Source organism: Anser brachyrhynchus, assembly GCF_964034855.1.
Source record: "Anser brachyrhynchus genome assembly, chromosome: 6".
Taxonomy (NCBI): domain Eukaryota; kingdom Metazoa; phylum Chordata; class Aves; order Anseriformes; family Anatidae; genus Anser; species Anser brachyrhynchus.
In genome coordinates, this window is record NC_137700.1 from 7,632,812 (window position 1) to 7,652,376 (window position 19,565).

Below are 19,565 nucleotides of genomic sequence, written 5' to 3' on the forward strand. Positions count from 1 at the left end.
TCTTTTCCCCTCCACTCTATTTGCCAAGCTCTCATACATTTCTTTATTTATTGCTGCTGTTTGCATCAAACAGGACCTGCACTCATTCAACAAGGGCCACCTCAGAGGTTAAACTGCTGGTGATGGCATTTAATTTATCGGCAAGGGAGGTGACAGTGAATTCATTTTAGGTCAAATTGCTTATATGAAGAATCACCTTGGATTTTGCAAATGCTAGGAATACAAACAAGCGGAGATATTTAAGTCCTCCACCTTCTTAGAGAGAGGTTCACTTTCCTTCATGATCCTAAACAGATTGATACCAATTGACCAACTTAACACACGCAGACTGAACCGATGCCACAAACCCTATTCCTGAGTATCCTACCACTTCAGAGGAGACTCTTTAACTGGTCTCCCCTACCCCTTATAGAAGTCCAAACCAGAGCAGTTGTATAGGCACCAGTGGGGGACACTGGAGGTCTGTGTTACGTGTTCTCCCATACCCGCCACCTCCCTAAGAAACGTTTGCCCATCACACAAATATATTCTGCACTTGAATTTTCAGTATAAAAATGATTACTTACTCTGAAACGAAGCACGCAATACGGAGTGGCCAGTAAGCATCACAGAAAGGCTGAAAGCCACAACATGCTAAAGCAGAGAGAGGTGAGCTTCTCCATTCGGTCTTTTTCAGTTCTAAAAAGGAGGGTGTCTGCATAACCTCAGCTCATACATGAGGCTAGGAAAAAGCAACATTATGCATCCTTTGCTGTACAATACCTAACTTTACAACCTTTTGTTTGGAAGAAGGCATCATACTGGATTGAAAGCAGCTTTTGAAATGGTAGGCAACAAAAATCCCTTTGAGGAATATTTTGCATTAAAGATGGCTTCAAATTCACAGTGAAAGACTCCAGTACCAGCCATATTCTGAGAACAATGTGTGCTCGCTCTCTGCCAGCCCTTGTGCCTGGCTTGCTGGCTCCTACAGGGAGTTTGTTATTGCCCTGAGGGAGTATTAGATAATGAAGAGCTCCGAGTTTTTCTTTCGCTTCATGCCTGGGCTCATCCTAATATGTATAAGTAGGCTTAGCTTGCAGACTGCCTTTCTCAACCTCTTCCCCCTCCTGTTTTCCAGCAACCCAGCAACATTTTTTATAAATGAGCACTACCAACTGCCTCTCTTGAAACAAGTTTATTGAATCCATCACCTTATTTAGAGTGTTCCAGAGATGAAAATGAGGTTTGCAGCTCTCAAACACACACGAATGCTTTCTTTGCACTGGGTGACTCCATCATGAAGCATCAAAAAACAGGCACTCCTCTCAGTGGTAACTACTCAAGTACCTGCTCCAGTCCAGCACTGCGCCCTAGTTGGCACACTGTCCTGCTAGAAGGAAACTTCAGCAGGGGACAGACAGGTTTGTGGAATGAGATGTGACAACAGAGACTCATCTATACGCACTGATGAGGTAATACCAGGCAGAACAGGAGCTCAGGCAACCAGACCTTAATTGTGGTTTCAGGCAAATGGCTGTGTCCACTTGTGAAATGCCTCTGACATGCCATAACATTTTACTAAGCACATGAAATGGTTGTTTTAGGATGAAGGACAGCAGTACCATTAATGACTTTTCATTGTATTTCATCTAAAATGAACAGACTTGATACAGCATTTCCGAATGGTTTAAAACAATGGAGAACATTTTTATGGAAAGATCATTTATATTTTATAGCCATTTCTTTCAAATCGTCAAAGCAGAAAAGCCATATAGTAGGTTGCTTGTCAAATCCAGCAGTGAGTTACGACCCAAGATTCCTGGAGTTATCAGTATGTGACCTTTGACAGGTTACTTCAGCTCTGTATTGCTGAAATGCACCTGTCAACTTACACCATTTCATCCTCTCTTTGAGACTGTTGAATTTAATAGCATATAGAAAGGCCAGAGTCTTAAAATAACTATGATAACAGGGAAAAAAAATCATTGCAAGCCTGAAACATATCACATTGCTTAAGCAGAGAACACCATCTTTCCTAATCCTTTATGAGCTGAAGCTGGGGAGTGAAGGGAATTGAAAACGTCTCCTTTTCGCATAGTCACATTGTAGAGAGAAGGTTTTAGACTGCAGGAGCTGCATCTACACAGTAGCCTCATCATTTGACTACACTCATGACAGCAAGAGGAAGAAACTAAGACCCTTAAGAGAAGAGGCCCTGTGAGAAGTTTCTGGTCTGTGCTCCAGGCCAAGCTCTTGTTTCCTACATCTGCAGTGTTTGGCTGCATCACAGAAGCATCACTATTACCAGCATGAAATTGACGGGTTAACTGAAGAACATTTTTAAAGGTCCCAATTCTGTTTAGTGTGCCCTGATCAAGAGAATGACAGCTGCATCTCAGCTCAAGGGTCAGAAATTTCTTCATGACCAGAAAATCTTCAGTGTTCCAAGTGAATCTTCCCAGGGAACTCAAAAATGAAAACCAAACACAGTTAGCCAAATACCTTTCTTTTACTAGTTCCTGGTGAAAGGAAAAAGAACATTTACAAAAAAAAAATCTATTCCTAATCTTTCAAGTTGCTTAATATTAACTAAGCACAACTAGCTTTGCTCTTGAGATGCAAATGAGATTTTAGATTGCTGTATGACAAACCACTAGAAAACGTGGTTGCATTAGTCCTTGGGGAACATACACGACATCATCTGATTTTAAAATGTTCTGTCTGTAATGACTCTAACCTTTACAAAGATTTCGTCAGTTACCAGTATTGCTGATATCCGTTCAATTTCTGATCAGGTATCGAGGACATAAAGAAAGTCCCGGTCAGTATATAGATTCAGCAGAACATGAGCATTAGTCTAGGCAAAGGCGTGCAGCAGTTATAACCAGCTTCCTTATGCTATTCCTGTGCATTTGTGAGCCATCAGCTCCTCACAGGCCAGATTTTGTCTTTCCCACAGCACATTTCAGAACCTGACTGTAACCCATTAGCAAGGTTAGATGCAAAAACGTCCTATCACCATAACATGTTCTATCAGGGAAGGAAAGGGAGAGCAGTGGAAGGAGGAGGAGAAGGAACTAACAAAGAGCTTAATGACCAGAACATAGCAGGCATATCAGTGCGAGATACAAGCCCTGCCAACTCCACTTAGTGCACTGCCTAACAGTCAGCAAAGAACAGCTCCTCCATCCTCCTCTGAAAGCACTGTCCTTGCTGATGATGACCGGTTAAACAAACAGTCAAATAACAAAGCATGAAAGCAAACAATGTTTTCTTATAACAGCCCAAGAAACAGTTAGATAATGAACAGCACACACAACTGCAAATACCCAAATTTCTACCTTTAAAAGCGATGTCCACAAGTGAAGTTGCTCTCTCAAAAGGGGACTGACAGACAGCAGCCCAAGGAAAGACACAAGGCCAAAGACAAAGCAAAGGGAGTGGAAAGCCTGAGAGCTGCTCTTCACAAAAATCATAAATAAAGTAAGCTGGCCTTTCCCAAAAAGGGCAGCTGGGCTGCACAGTTGGTAGATGGCTGAACCATTAGTAGTAGCAGTGGCTGCCTTCCCTTCACTCAGTGGTGCCAAAATCTCTCAAATCATTTTGAGAACCTAAAAATACAGAAATTTTAAGTACAGACAAATGGAAAAAATGTAAATAAATTCACGCTAAAAAAGAGCAAATCACTGCTGAGCCAAATACACACCATTAACCACTAGCTGGTGTATCATACTGCATCTACAGGTGGGTGGTGGGCAAAGCACAGTCCCACGTAAACAGTCCAAAAGCACAGCAGCTTTCTCCCCAGATACTATCTTGCCTTGCAGCTCCCCCCTGAAAAGCTTCCATGTCACTCCCTGAAATCCCAGGAACAATGAAGGGAAAGTAAGAGAAGCATGGTCCAGTGTTCAGATTATCATGGCACACAGCAGATCTGAGATGCTCCTTCAGGGTGAGTATACAGCTCCATTCCTTCCTCCTCTTAACACACTGCACATCTCATCACAGTGGGGCGTTGAACTCCATTTGCACGCAGACAATGGGATCTGGCAGCAGTTCAAAGGCATTTCAAGCAAAGTGACTGAACAAGCTCGCTGCTGGCTCAGGCAGAGCAGGATGCAGGGCACCCACCCTCCTCCCCTCTGCTCCCTGGACTGCACAGGCAGGTGCTGCACCGCTGGCAGCGAGCTCCCCTTTTGTTCTGGTGGTAGGAGGATCAAGGGGGAAAGCAAAAAGGTGCTGTCACAGAGAACAGCAGCACCTAAAACCACACCAATAAGGTAGAGGGATGCAGGGCGGGGGGAAGAGAAGGGAGAGGGGGACAGAGGCGGGTGGGCAGAGGGAGGGTGAGCAGGGGAGAGGGGAGGAAGGCAGCCCACACAGACAGCAGTGCCTGGCACCCTGATAGCTTGCTGCCAGAGTTTGTCTTCTGAAGCTGTCATGGGTTTATGGATGCCTTCAGACTGACAAGCTGAGGGAAACTACACTCTGCAAATGCATTCGGCAGCAGTAAATTGCTTCTCTTGCCCTAATGTGGCTCACAGTTTCACTCGATGAACTGATCTCATTAACAGAAGGGGGAAAAAAAAGGGAAAACCAAACCAAATGCATGCCAGCTAAGTATACCCAGCCACTACTATTGGAATCTGAGACTGGAATAAATCTGCAGATGGACACAGAAAAATCACCTCCTTGTACATAACTAATAAAAAATTAACATGTTAGAAGAACAAGTACATAAATCTGAGAGTATGCTCTGTCACTATCCAAGTGTGTTTAGTCCTAATGGTGGCGGGGGAGATAAACTCTCATTAAACCCCTAAAAGAATGTCATAAGAGTGGTTCTGTATTTTAAAACATAATAGGCAATGGTGCTCTAAAAGAGCAGAGAGGCAGGCAGGGTGTGCTGGAGGAAACAAGATGCTTCTGAGCATGGCAGTCTATCCAGCTCTTTGAAGACAAAAAGCCCTAGGTATGCTCAAAGTTGTATCCTTTCCCAGGCAGGGTTTGGGAGAAAAGGGTTTTCAGACAGGATGACACACTAGCACACATCTCTATAGGAGTTATTTTAACAGGAGCTGACAGCCCCCAGTGAACGCTTCTGTAATAAGACACTGCAAACTTAGTGCAATGGAGTGTTACAGGGTATTCGAGAGCTTTGGAAGAGGCCTGAATCTGATTGATCCAGTCGCTACCTCTATTATACAGCAAACAAAGCACCCCCTTCAAATTTTCTCCTGACACTACCAAGCTAAAAAGAAAAATCAGAAACAAGGGTCAATGACTAGGCTCTTGCAGCTACCTCCTGTGACTTCATCTGCTTTTGCAGGATGTCTAGTTTCTCACAGTTAAAAAGACCAGGTAGCTGCAGTATGAACTGTCTCAAAGATATTTATTTTCTAGTGTCTCATTGCTCTGGCAGAACAAGAACAAGCCCTGGAAGCAAGGGCTAAAATGGTTTAAATTGTTTATTATAAATCAGATGATTTTCCTTTTAAATTAACAATAAAACTAACTCAGAATGCACATATGTATTCGTTCTGTCCTGTAATAACACAATGATTTGCTCAATGCTGTTTCATCCTAGAAGATACATCACAAAAACATAGCAAATTATTTATTCATTTAATATGAAAACTGAAAAAAGCATTGAAGTCTTTCAGAAGGAAAAGCACACAGACATACAGATATTTACTGCTAAGCAGTGAATAAATGATGAGGTTCTGAGGGATACAGATTACACACAAGAAACTGATGCAGCTGCCCTAATGAATCAACAAAAGCTAAATGGATGTTGAGTACCTTTTAAAAATGGGGGTTCCACATCTAACAGAGGAGACAACTCTCTATTCTGCCTCTTTTTAAAAAAACAAACAAACTTCTCAGAATTGTCACGCTACAGCGCAGCACTGCAAGTCTGCAGGCCTCTTTAACTTTGTGAATTGCAGATGGATGATGCTGACAAAAATTTTCATTTATACATAACCTAAAATCATTTAAATTTTTAGCTTCTGGCTGCCATCTCTGCCAGTAAACATATCGTTTCCATTCAAGCCGCAGTGAGCTAAAGGCAGATGTTGGAAACCTCTCAATACTCCACTAATCACAAAGACGACAGAAAATCCTGATTCCACACAATGCAGGCCTGATTTTTAAAATAACCATGACTTTCATAACCAGTTTTCATGAAACACTTAATACATTTTCCTCCAGTCTCCAGTGTTTTACAGGGATTCTGGTTTATTGGACACTTGCGGGTAGTCTTTTCCAATTTCACAGAATCACAGAATCGTCTAGGTTGGAAGAGACCTCCAAGATCACCCAGTCCAACCTCTGACCTAACACTAACAAGTCCTACACTAAACCATATCACTAAGCTCTACATCTAAACGTCTTTTAAAGACCTCCAGGGATGGTGACTCAACCGCTTCCCTGGGCAGCCTATTCCAATGCCTAACAACCCTTTCAGTAAAGAAGTTTTTCCTAATATCCAACCTAAACTTCCCCCGGCGCAACTTTAGCCCATTCCCCCTCGTCCTGTCACCAGGCATGTGGGAGAATAGACCAACCCCCACCTCGCTACAGCCTCCTTTAATGTACCTATAGAGAGCGATGAGGTCTCCCCTGAGCCTCCTCTTCTCCAGGCTAAACAACCCCAGCTCCCTCAGCCACTCCTCGTAAGACTTGTTATTCACTTAGAAAATGTTAGAAGAATTACTGTTGTTCCACGTACATGAAGACAGGCGATTTTTGCTCACTGCCTGAAGTCAAAACTTCAGTGTCTTTCTCAGAGGCTAGATCTCCTCCACTCTCCCTACCCAAACCTCCCTCAGTTTCCCACTCGACTCCAACTTCCAGGACCATCCCACGCTGTCCCTCAGGTCAATGGCAAGCAGAGAAAAAATCCAACGGCTTCCCTACTGTTGAGCATCCCTTACAGGCAAGTACATCAACTACGTCCTCATATTAGCAGGCAGCGACAGTGAGATTTCAGAGATATTTTCCTAAACAGTCAGTCCTAACTACCCAGGCTCTAGTACTAGTACTACCCAGGCTCTAGCTCACAAGCTCTAGTACTGCTCAATATTGCTTTATGGCGATCCTCTTCAAAGAGCTTGGAAATACACTGGAAGATGCTCTGTGCTGACACTAGTGAAAAGACAGCCTGTAGTGCTGCGTGTTTTAAGTACAGCCTCCCCTTCCCAGACAACTTCCCCTTCATGAAGGCTAGGACAACCACGTAGCTCTCTCTATAACGTTCCCTGAGCAAGCTGTGGTATACATTAAGGCCTTTCTGACACCATTACTTGATCTCTGCATTCACTACTCAATTTATTTTAATAACTAGTGAGAGCTGAGGCACAGCTGCAGAGTTACATAATATCAGAGCAGTGGTTTTCCACCAGGATCAGCAGACTATTTCTGAGGGGTCCAAGGAATGGTTACCAAAAAATGAAGCCAATCAGTCAATCAGAAGTAGCTTTAATTCACTGTAGAGGTGTCGATAACTTTTTTAGACAATTTTTGAAGAACTGTGAATTAGAACAGATTTTAAATGTAACTTTCATCAGGCTGATACCCAGGAAAATGAAAGTAAATTCAAAACATCTAGTCATGATTCAGATAAAAGCCTTTCTTCTGTCACTGTCTGAAACTCTGTGCCCACTGCAGCGTTTCTGAAACAGTCCAAATCTTTCCTCTATTTTTAGTATTCATAATCTGGAAAACCCACCTGAAAAACAGAACCAACTATCAGGAGAAGGGGAGAGGCCTTTTAGAGTCTCTATACCTAAACTAAGAATGGTGGTAGTTACAAAAGATTAGCAGTATTTGCATAATTTCTCCTGACCAGGGTCATATTGTGTAACGATATTATTTCCAGGATGTCGGTTAGACCAAACCTCTCACCGTGCTTTGTATTAATAGTAGCTTAAAAGGGTATATGGTATCAAGGTAAACTTGTTTGAAGTGGCCTTAGTTTGTAAATAACCCAATCTTGAAAAGTTAAATAAAAAGGAGCAAAGTCCCACTGTCCAAGCAAATCTCCTAACAGACCTATTTTGTAGTCCTGGCTTCACACCCCCCAAAAAACTTGATGATTCTCCCAGATGTATGTCACTTGTTGGGTTTTACTACAAGGTGTTTACATGGACCTTTAAAGTGACTTTAAACAGGTAGGCAAAACAGATTTTTTGTGCCCTGCCACGTCAGACAGACATGCTTTTCTGTTGCACGGTTTTTAAAATACCTCAGGTTTAGGATGCTCTTTACATTGTTTGCACTTGAGAAACAGACGGAGCCTAAATGGTTCTGGAACCAACAAGACATAGCAAGACACGCGTTCATTTAGTTTACATTCTTTGAAAAATGTTCTTGATCAAGCCTGGATTCTTATTTGTAAGCCAGCATGGCTTGATAGCATTGATAGTGCTATCCTTGGACAGTTCTTGACCTCCAGACATAAACACGTAACAAATCTAGTAGGGTTTACAATAATGTGCCAAACAAGAATTTCTCAGCCGGTTCTTCAGTACCAAATATGCACCAGTCTCCTCTGTGCACGGATTCTGTCCCCCCATTTCTTTGCTCACTGTTTCACTCCTTCATCTTGCTTCACTACAGGTAGAAACAACACACTGAATGTGCTGCAGCCAGTCCCACAAATCTTGCTGGAGACAGTGAAGACCAAATATGTTTGCATTTTTCCTCTGGAAAAATACTAACAAAAGGCAAAACCCCTTCTTCACTAGTCTTCTGGTCACAGATAAAGCCGAAGGTCAGTTTAATAACTTCGTCCCTGCCGATGTGATAAATCAATTTGATTTGAAAACTGGTATAGAAGACTGATGGAGGATACCTCTTCACAGACTTTCCCTGAGGTTTAAAAGTGAAATTCTGTCAAAAGACAGAAGTCAGCACCCATTTCAGCCCCTGCATAATTTGAACCAAGGCTTTACGTTTCTGGCAACACCAAAGGATCATCTCTTCTAGCCTTCCTCTGCTATAGATCACTAGTGAGGTACTTCAATAACACACTAAGTACCTGAAAAAATTAAACTTCTTTTGAGTTCCTTCCATCCTCCCTCACTCAAATATTGATAAAGGATCTAATTTACCTTAGTTCTTCTCAAAAAGATTCTTAGATACAAAGCAAATTTTCTGGGGATCACCAAGGGAGGAGGGAAAACTTTTCACCCTTTGTAGCAGCCACAGAAACGACAGGAGAAGATTTAAGGATGCATTTATCCCAGACAGAATCTGTTTGTTAACAGAAAAACAGCTTCCTGTCCTGAATTTATCCTTTAACTGAGGTTAACAAGAGATCCACTTCATAGCACAAGGAAGACTACAATGAAACCCAACAATAACTTATTGGCATAACAAGATATATATAACAAGATACATATACATATAAATATTATCAGTATTGGGAAGGGCATAGGGCGGCAAGAGAGCAGATGGACCTTGCAGACTTGTGTAGGTCAAATCTGTGCAAATAAAATGTCCTTAGTAGAGTTAAAAAGATTTAGGTAGATTTCTAGCTGTTTTCAATGTTTATGTTGTCACTGGTGAAATCTACCCTATTTCTATTTCAAGGACAATTAGGTCATACTATTTTTTTCGGCCTGCCACTGAAATAGAAAATTAGTTCTTGAGAAGTTCTTGATGTAGTTGACTATGGGATTAAGGGAAACAAACAAAAACCTGTAAAAGGTTTATATCCCTAAAAACATAGGTCTCTCTCTCAGATAAAGTGACCAGTGAGCCATTATCCATACTGTTCGGAATGAAGTGCCCGTTTCAGGGATGACAAGAATTTCTGGGGCCAGGATAAGCATGTGATGGAAGACCCCTTTCTTCCTCTTCAGAGAAATAAAGGGGATCTGCTATAGGCACCAGTTATATCATTAAAATCTGTGAGAGATGACAGCATACAGAGCAAGCAACTTTTCCTTTTCTTTAATCTGTTCCAGAGGACTCTGAGGGTGTCATTAGCACTCAGTGGCAGGGACCATCCTCATGCAGGATCTGCACTCACCCCTCTGCTTATGGCCCAGCTGTCCCAGTTAAACTTGGGCCTGGGCCTTTGCCCTTTGCCTGAGCTTTTCTGTAGGTGTATCTGCCTGCAGCCCTGCCTCTGGACACATCTCCTGCGTGGACCTCAGCCTTATGCTGGAGGCAGCTCATCTCCTAGAAAGACCCCTTGTTTAGATGCTGTAGCCTGTACCCAGTCCCACCTTTGGCCCTGTCACCTGTGTGGAGTTCGGACCCATGCTGTAGCCTTGTTTCCAGCCCTGTCTTTTATGCCCCAGATGGAGGCTGGGCCTGGTTCTTCACTCACCTTGCCTGGAAGTGCCAATGGACCAGCAGCCAGCTCTGCCGGCTGTGCTCAGACTTGTGGGACAGCATCAGTTAGGGAACTGCCTGCACTGGGGTCACCCTTACCTCCTGGCTCTTGCTGTGCCCTGATAAGGGGCTGGTACAACCATGGTTGTAGAAACAGATTTAAAAATCAATGGAAACAATATTCATCTCTTCTGACTAGTGATCGGACAGACCTTTTCTGGGAAGCCCTCCAAGTTGTCCATAATCACAACCAAAGTTGATTTCCAAGCCTGTAACCATGGCCCTGGGACAGACCTTGGCAGTTTGGCGAATGCCAAATGGATCAACAGCTTTAATGCCAGATACAGAAAATATAATCTGAGAGACTAATATAGTTTTGTAATATAAAAAGACATGAATCATAACTTGGGTTTCATTTTGGGGAAGAAGGTGAAAGAAAGAACGAACATGGGTTTGCATTTATAGGTAAAAACTTAAGGGCAATGTGTTTTTTTTCCTCCTCCAAATAGAAGTAGAAAGAAAAAGCTCTTGATGTATTGAACACAGCATTTCCTAACCGTAAGATTACATTCACTTAAAATGCATAGCAAGAAGGGTGGAAAGGGCTGGAGTGAAGCCGTTCAATTGACAAATAGGTAATACATTTAGAAGACAGCAAGTGACCCTATCAGAGCACCCGACTCCTGCCCTTACGCTTCATAATTAATTTTTTTGTCTCTGTTCAGCTGTGCTCACATCTTTTTCATCTCCCAAAAGATCTCCAAAGACCCCTTGTGGATAAAACAAGTTAACGTGGAATAAAGGATAATGAAGTTACAGGTGTTGCTATGCAGGTTTCTAGCCTTATATATTCCTTACACTCACTTAGAAGTGCCTACAGTTTGAGACGGTACTATTTTATTTTTTATTCATTTTAATACTCAACAGGCTCATCTTAAGCAACAGCCAATCTTTAAAAATTTATATAAATTGTAATTGGCAAAAACCCACCACTCTAACCTGCCAGTTCTCTTAAAACTTCAGTCCAATAAACCAATTAAAATGTTCAAGACCTGATCCTGTCCAAGCACTAGAATTCATCTCTGTTGCATAAAGGTCCCATGATGTCTTGATGACACACCATAAGTAAATCAGCATATTTCTGGAGATATTTCAAGGACAGGACTTCACTGATGGGATTAGATCAACTCTGAAAGTTTCAGAGGAACTGATTATTATAACCTACCCCAGACAAAGAGATGAACTTGTGACTACAAAGAAATACCTGGCAGAAAAGTCCTTAACAGAACCAATTGACATGACAAAACAGACACAATTAGGAATGACAAAAAGATAAAGTGTAATGGAAGAGAAAAGGAGTAATTTTTCCCTCTGCTTCAGCTATGACTGTACAGAGTTGAGAGATCTCAAAGGAAAGTAAAGGTTTTTAGGAACATAACGGCTTATATAAAGTTTTTTTTTAAATTATGCAAGTAAGTTGCTAGCGTTTTGTGGTACTATCTCTTTTTCTGACATTTGAGTGTGTAGCATTATTGGCACATGCATCTCATTGTAGGTAACATTAAAACATTATTAACCAAAAGAAAGTATTGCTAAGACAAGGGCTGAACTAACCACAGGTTAGCACAAAGAAAGCCCAAAGTCCACTGCTAAAATAACAATAACTTACAGTTTCCAGTGCTTCTACTTTCAAACACTGTCAAATGGCTTCTATCTGGCCTACTTGGTTATATATTCTACTGCATGATCCCTTCTCCACCTGCTAACATTTCTACATTTATTGTCTCTTCCCCCATTGCCCACCTTTTCTTTCACAATGAACCCAAAGGCGCAGTGGCAATTTATTGTGGCCATATCTGAAACGAAACATTATTCTCCCTTTGTTCTCATAGCCATGTCACATATGCACTGACATTAACAGAACGTATAAAGCATGAATTCCATTAATGGTATCTTCAATGCCTCATTTATTATATTTAATTTAACAATTTCTCATGTGAATATTACACCAAGTGTCTATGGAATTACACAACTATTCAAGCTGTACAGAACGCCGATTTGCTCATTACACTCATTCTATACTATCACAATTTTTTATATAATTTATTCTGTTTCTACTTTTGAGTTTGCAAAAGTCATCCTGGCTTCTGTTACCATCCTACTCATCACAACAACGTATTGCAATTACAAAAATCTTTATCATGTGTTTCAAGTTATTTTTTCTCCTTTACTAGTCTCTGCAGATTGTACTTTCCAAACTAACAACAAAAAGTTTACAGGAGACTGGTTTACACATTTACTATTTGAATTGTACCAAAAGAATTAACTATGAAAATGGGGGAAACACCAGCTATATAGGACCTACTACTTTTTTTCCAGCCCTCTGAAATCCTTTTATCTGATCAATGCACGATGCCTTATTCTATGTATCACCAGAAAAATCTGGGTGAGGAAGAAAAAGCATAGTACAGTAGTATGAACTGGGCTGGGAAGGGGTTGCCTAAGGAAAGTGGGAACAACAAATAGACCTGCCCTGTAAGGTATCTTTCATTTGGGCAACAGTATCACTCATCTATGACTCCCCAGGATAATTAGGGTTGGAGTTTAGCTTTTGGTTGAGAGAATGTTCAGATCTGTAGTGTGAGAAGGGCTCAAAGACTCTGAAGTCGTCCTTTTAGTACATTTTTCTCACCACCTGAGTTTCTGTACACTAGAACTCAGCATTAAGTACTAGCTCCTGTAATTTCATTTTTATAAACCCAGCCTAACTTGCATAACAAGTGCACTGTTCCATCCTCCATTTTTTCGCCATCTAATTTTCTGCACAGCTGAAGCCATAATGACCTGCTTGCATAAAGCAATCTGAGATATTCTTGTAAGCAAGACTACTCTTCAGGCATTCTGGTGAAGAAGTATTTCAGTCAGACTTCTCCAGCACACACACAAAAGCAAATTTCCGTGTTGTTCGAGGCAAGGAATCAAGGAACCTTTCAATGGACGAAAAGACATGACCACACCATCCCTCTTCTGCAGCACTGACTATAGGAATTTCAACTATTAAGACAGGATTGGCATTTTCAATGTATCGCAGTGTCTGAAAGCCAGAAATACCACAGGATCCAGATGCAAGTTCTGCATCAGGCACCTGGACAGGACCAGTGCTTTTTTGCTAGACTATAATATTCAAGCTTATGAGCTAAACATAATTCACAAGAATTACTTTCCCTCACTATTCATACAGACAGAACTGAGGAATAAAAGTAGGGCTCCTTTCCTCCAGCACAGAATTTAAACCACTCCAATATTTCTATTTTTAGTTACATTTATGATATTTCCTGTGGGTATAAGTCATGAATGCAGTTCCAGTATGCTGGGAGCAACATAAATATAATCATTCCCAAAGGGATCTTACAGCTGTTATGCACAGGTCAGAGATTCTATGAAATGCAATATGTGAAACTTTAAAAGCTTTCTAGCCCACATCCTTCCCATTCCTCTTCGAATTTAGAATTAATGGATACTGAACAACGTTGCCCCAAATTTTTCCCACAAAGTATGCAAATATTCACTTCATTCAAATAAAATAATATTTAGCATTAAGCAAACACCCATTCCTATCTCACTCAGGAACTACATCAGAAATTCCCTTCTAATCCAAACCAACTCTGCTGTTACTCCACGCTGACAACTGTGTGACTGAAGACAAAAAACGTGGAATTGTTTCCTCTGCAAATCATTCTAAGGTTGGGAAGGAGGAGTGGAACATCGCATTGCTGCATTTAAGTCTAGCCTCCTCCTTCTTCCTGATTCCTTAACTCTTATTTTGACACAACCGCTCAAAAGGACTGAAATAAGCTCTTCCCCTTGCCAAATCTTGAGATAGCAGTCCATAGAAACAGAAAAGATTCTTTACTTACCTCTGATCACAGTCTGGGAAGGGAAAAACACTCATCAGCTGCTTCTCTCAGCGATTATGTTCTGTTTTAAAATAAATAAAAAAGAAACAAGACTTTAAACACTGCCTCTGTCTCTCTTCCCTAAAGTTAGCCTCCATCAGTGTTTGTAAACATTTACTTAGCAGGAGCACCTTCGCTCTCCAGAACCAAGGTAATGATTACGTTACACTAACCATGGCATGAGGACAGAACAAGGCCATTACAACGGCCTCACTGGCATTGACTAGACAATTATGTCAGGTTGTCAGCAGGCTCAGTTGTGCAAGAGTGAGAAAGAGAGCTGTGAGATGAGAAATGACAAGCACATGAGAGAAAAAAAAAAAAGGAACCTGGATTCAGAGGTAAACCACAAAGAAAAAAATGAAAGTTCACAGAACAAGCAAATGCGGTTGAGCTGAGAGAACTGGACAAGCCAGAGTTGTTCTAATTTGATTTCTCACATCTGTTCATTAGGATTGTTGCCTTTGAAACAGCGAACAAAGCAAGCTGTAAGATGCTATTTCTTTAGTGTTAGCCACAGCTGAGTCAGTTCAGTAAAACTTCGGTGGTGTGACAAAGTTTGTGTAGTGTACTGGCAAAGCCTTTAAAAGAGTCAGGCCCATAAGGTATACTGTGAAACAAAAACAAACCTCTGAAGTACTGAGTTACACCCTTCCTCCACCCCTCTACCTGGCTAGTGATCACACAGATGAAAATTACTGTGTGAAACTAACTGAAGCTCAGGCAACTTCTGTGCAGGTACACACACAGGCAACATACACCAGCTTGCCAGTAGAAAGCCTTCAGTGGAGCTGATGAAACCTATGAAGACAGCTCAGATTAGAACAGGGCTGGGGCTAGAAGGGTGATTTTACCGTGCCTGTTAGACAGACAGCCTCTAAAGGCAGATCTACCTCAGCAGTGTATGAGATACACAAGTACTCTGTTGTAGCTTTCTAGCTCACACAGACCTTGATTCAGCAGACACACTGACTTTTGGGTTTCCAATAATCTTTAATACCTCTACAGCCAACTAGTAAACAAGAACTACACCTATGCTGCCTGTAAATAAAACCAAGCATTCCCAGATCCCTGCTTTCCTCACATTTAAACTGCAAACTTACAAGAGCAGCAAAATTTTCTCTTTTCATTTTTCCAGGTTTGAAAAGGATTAGTTTAGAAAAACACACCTAACTCTTCCCCTGCCATCCTCAGTACACAACCTTCCTCTTTTCCTGTGATCCAAGAACCACCAAATATCCCGAGTTGCAAGGGACCCACAAGGATCATGGAGTCCAGCTCCTGGCTCCACACAGCACCACCATCAAACCATATACCTGAGAGCGTTGTCTGACCAGTGCTTGAACTCTGTCAGGCTCGGTGCTGTGGCCAACCACCAGTTGGTTCTTCAGTGAAGAACCTTTTCTTAACAGAAAAGAACCTTTTCTTAACAGAAAAGGTTGGTTCTTCAGTGAAGAACCTTTTCTTAACACCCAGCCTGACCCTCCCCTGTCACAGCTCCATGCTGTTCCCTCAGGTCCTGTCACTGTCCTCAGAGAGCAGAGCTCAGCGCCAGCCCCTCCACTCCCCTTGTGAGGGAGCTGCAGGCCGCCATGAGGCCTCCCCTCAGCCTGCTTTGCTCAGGGCTGAACAAACCAAGGGCCCTCAGCCACTCCTCATACGTCTTGCCCTCTAGACCCTTCACTATCTTTGTAGCCCTCATTTTGGCACACTCTAACAGTTTTATGTCCTCCTTATATTATGGCACCCAAAGCTATGGTTGGTGACTGCCCAGCCCTTTAGTTTGGAAAGTTCTAGAATTCTTATGTAACTGCACTAATGAGTTCTGGAAGGCAGGAAGAGGAAGCCTGCATCCCTGGCCTCCACAAATCCTAACACATTAGGATAAACATTATCTTGTCCTTATCCTGGTAGGATAAGACAGGAGGGCAGAATTTAACACCAGTTGAATTAGGTAACAAGGAATTTAAACTAAATGCAATAATTGATAAGTAGCCAGTGACAAAATATGGACTGATATTACCAAGCAGATAGACTTTTCCATCAGTAAAGTATGACTGGAATTGGCCATATCTGATTGCACCGCAAGATTTATTGCAAAGACCCATAAGCTAACAGACTGGTATAAAGCAACACTGATGGATGACACTGCTACAATTTCCATGGAAAGCCAAGTTAGCTGGGAAAAACCTTGCCTAACAACTTTCCCTTTTCCTCCTTCATACATAGTCATCTGCCTGTGTTGTTCATGAGAAGCAGATATATTTGTATGTTTGGAAAGTACCAGCACCAAGTGCACGTTACTACCATCATCAACAGCTGCTAAACTCCCAAACATTTCACAGAGAACAACACATTTCATCTCCAGGCATCAAGGTATTCACTAATGGCATGAACCTCTGCCTAGCACACAATTAAGTGATTTTGGAAAGATCTCATTAACTCTAGGAGCTCCACATCTTTTCCCATGTTTGTATTTACTTTCCAATTTACCAGCCATAACAGTAGAGAGGGAAAGCTCCTGAAGCGTGCAGGAACCCAGCCATGCAATTTCCTTAAGGAGCTCCTCTTAGTCAGGGGGCACACTGTATGGAGACTCAGTAAGCAATGACATTTATATTCCTGTCAGTTTTATTTCTCAAACACCAGCCTCATTGGAACTTTCACTTGGTTTTTTACTCTGGAAAAAAAGCCAAACCTAAGTGTAACAGATGCTCTCTGGAACACCCAGGACACATACAAGAGCATGTGTGTGGTCCACTTCACCACTACAGGACAAAACGGCTTTCTGGAAAATGAGAAGGGTGCTTAGTTTTTCTCAGCAGAAAAACTTTAATATTTATGCTAATTTGATACAACAGGGTCCACTTAGTTAAAAGAAAAGTATTCACACAGGAGCTTAACCAAGTATAACTATTTTCCCATGAAGATCTTATCCTCGGTGTAGGCAAACAGTCCAAGGAACACCATACAGACAGCAGTTCTGTTCTGTGTGTCTCTGTAATTACAGCAGAGAAACAGTCCTAATGACAGACCATAGTTTAAAAACAGTAATAATAATAAAAGCCCGAAACAGAAGCACAGTGAAAATATATAATGATAAAGCATATATTGGGAAAACATAAAACCTTGATAAGGTCTAAATATTTAAAGATTTAAAGGGACACAAACAGCAAGTAGGAGGCCCTGACTAGTAGTAGATTGGGGAGGATTTTTAGTTAATTTCTGTAAAAGAACAAGACAGAGAATAAAAAGCAGAGAAACTTGAAGTCTGCATTTCTTCCCAAATAACATATATTTTATAAGATCACCAAAACACTTGTGTAGGTTTACAGTTCGAAGCTGTACAAAGACAACACAGACCAAAAACAGGGTTGACATTTAGTGCATAGCGGGGAGAAGGATGGATGGATGGATCACAGCAGCCGAACAGGAGAACAAAGGAAAATGCAGAGAGGGAGGAAAGAAAAGACATACAGCTATATGGGAAAGTGTGAAACCAAGGAGCAATTACCAGAAAAAGTCACTGTCAGAAAATGCAAGTGCTCAAGGAAAGAAGCACCACAGAGTAAACTGCACCTCCAAGGAAGTGAAAGAGAAGGAAACTTGGCAGTAAGGATATACCTGAAATAGTTAATCAAGGATATCTACCATCAGGATATATGCAGGTTATCTTAACACATAAAGCTCCGCTATGGCTCGCTTATGTGCATACCGCAAAACTGTTTTGAGAAGAGAAATGGTTTCTGAGACCCAGTAAGCTCTTAAGTGAATTTGTATTTCTGATAAGGGAAAGCAGCCTCATTTTCAAAGTTCTAGAAATGATCTCTTAAATTCCTCCCCTCTCTCTTGTATGACAGGTTGCCCTCAACATAGTTCACTGGAGAAGCTTTCAAAACAGAAGAAAAAGGCAGAGGCACCTGAGGGAGGAACAGCATCAGTTAGATCACATAAAGCAAATGGCTTAGTCTGATTCATCATTCAGCCAATGCCTTATTTCAGGTCTTGCATGTCCTTGTGTGGTATCATCCTGTCTGCAGCCAATAAAAACAAGCTTTCCTCCCTGTACGCCTCCTCATGTTATGGAAGGCCCAGTCCCAGTCTGTCATCAGCATGACTGTGCTTGTTTGCAACCTTTACTGCTCAGAAATGCTCATGACCCTGACAGCTCCAACAGCTCTTAAAAAGGGTAATGCAAGCAGTGAAGTGTTAAAACTGTAATTCTATTCTGTCTTTGCACCATCTCTGGAGGTGTTCAAGGCCAGGCTGGATAGGGCTCCAGGCAATCTGGTGGGTGTCCCTGTCCACAACAGGGGGGTTGGAACTAGATGGTCTTTAACTTCTCCAGCCTTCTCCCTTCCAGCCCAAACCATTCTATGACTCCATGTTTCCCATTCTGCCACAGAGCCACTGCCTCCTGACAACAATGCTGCAATTAAGATGATAGCACTGAGCATTCCCTGAACTACTGGGTTAAAGAGCAGAGCTCTGTATTTAAACTTTTCACTCCATTCAGATCATTTAAGTAATTCTGCTCATGACTTTAAATTTAGACTCCTCCTCCTCAAAACATTCAAAATGAAGAGCACCCCAAAGAACTAACTGCAACCAGGTTGGTACTAGTCTTTCGCTGGTCCTAATAAACTATGGCTCCTACAGACATCTCCCCTGTACCAGAGTCCTAGAATCATCACTATCTCAATAAAAACAGCATTTTTTAAAAATCAGCAAACAAATTACCAGATGGATGAAAGGCAGTCAAGTGTTTTCAGCTTCCAGACAGACAGCCTGAAAACACCTAGGAGCTGGATTCCCAGGAAAGGACCGAATGGCAACAGAATGCTATAGAAATGCTTTGTGCCTAAGTGGTGACCCCCCCCCAGCTGACAGCAAAGGTGACAGATACCATGGGGAATTTCAAGAGGAAGAGGGTCACATTTCTCTCATTTTATTCCTCCTTTATATACAGCAAATAAAGCCAGAAGCCTGCTGACTTTAAGTCCATGTAATTCCTTTTCTACATTTTTCATTTATCATTGTCAATATTTGATCTGGACAGTGTTGCCTCTTCAGGCTCCTTATGCTTACTTTTATCTCTGTCTTTTATCATAATATGAAGTGCACTCTACATTGCACAGGAGATTCCTCCAATAGCTAAGAAGATGGGGGGGGGAACTAATAAAGTTTAAGCATCTCCTCACTTAACCCCACAAAGGTGCCCACAGTGTTATGCATTGGCAGTTCCAAGACCAAGGAAGCAATTAAAATTAAAATTAACAA

At 41.7% G+C, this 19,565-nt stretch overlaps 1 protein-coding gene across 6 annotated transcripts in view; it reads right to left on the reverse strand.

The window, feature by feature from the left end:
- The window catches only part of NDST2 (N-deacetylase and N-sulfotransferase 2), a 135,400-nt gene that overhangs the window by 37,014 nt on the left and 78,821 nt on the right, over positions 1-19,565 (reverse strand). For all 6 annotated transcript variants that reach the window (XM_080598083.1, XM_080598087.1, XM_080598085.1 and 3 more), the window contains one exon: positions 14,247-14,307. The gene's annotated coding sequence lies outside the window, so the exon portion shown is untranslated. The remainder of the gene's footprint in view (positions 1-14,246; positions 14,308-19,565) is intronic.